Source organism: Micropterus dolomieu, linkage group LG16, assembly GCF_021292245.1.
Source record: "Micropterus dolomieu isolate WLL.071019.BEF.003 ecotype Adirondacks linkage group LG16, ASM2129224v1, whole genome shotgun sequence".
In the NCBI taxonomy this organism is placed as follows: domain Eukaryota; kingdom Metazoa; phylum Chordata; class Actinopteri; order Centrarchiformes; family Centrarchidae; genus Micropterus; species Micropterus dolomieu.
In genome coordinates, this window is record NC_060165.1 from 5,509,064 (window position 1) to 5,509,710 (window position 647).

A 647-nucleotide genomic window follows, 5' to 3' on the forward strand; every position below is an offset into this window, starting at 1 on the left:
ATTCTGGAAGAAAACCTGATGGAGTCTGCAAAAGACCTGAGACTGGGACGGAGATTTGTCTTCCAACAAGACAATGATCCAAAACATAAAGCAAAATCTACACTGGAATGGTTCACAAATAAACATATCCAGGTGTTAGAATGGCCAAGTCAAAGTCCAGACCTGAATCCAATCGAGAATCTGTGGAAAGAACTGAAAACTGCTGTTCACGAACGCTCTCCATCCAACCTCACTGAGCTCGAGCTGTTTTGCAAGGAGGAATGGGCAAAAATTTCAGTCTCTCGATGTGCAAAACTGATAGAGACGTAACCCAAGCGACTTACAGCTGTAATCGCAGCAAAAGGTGGCGCTACAAAGTATTAACTTAAGGGGGCTGAATAATTTTGCACGCCCAATTTTTCTGTTTTTTATTTGTTAAAAAGGTTTGAAATATCCAATAAATTTCGTTCCACTTCACAATTGTGGAACGCTTGTTGTTGATTCTTCTTGATTCAGTTTTATATCTTTGTTTGAAGCCTGCAATGTGGCAAAAGTTCAAGGGGGCCGAATACTTTCGCAAGGCACTGTAGTATGTGTTATGTAAGTAGTGTATACAGTGAGGAAATTAAGTATTTCAACACCCTGCTATTTTGCAAGTTCTTCTGATT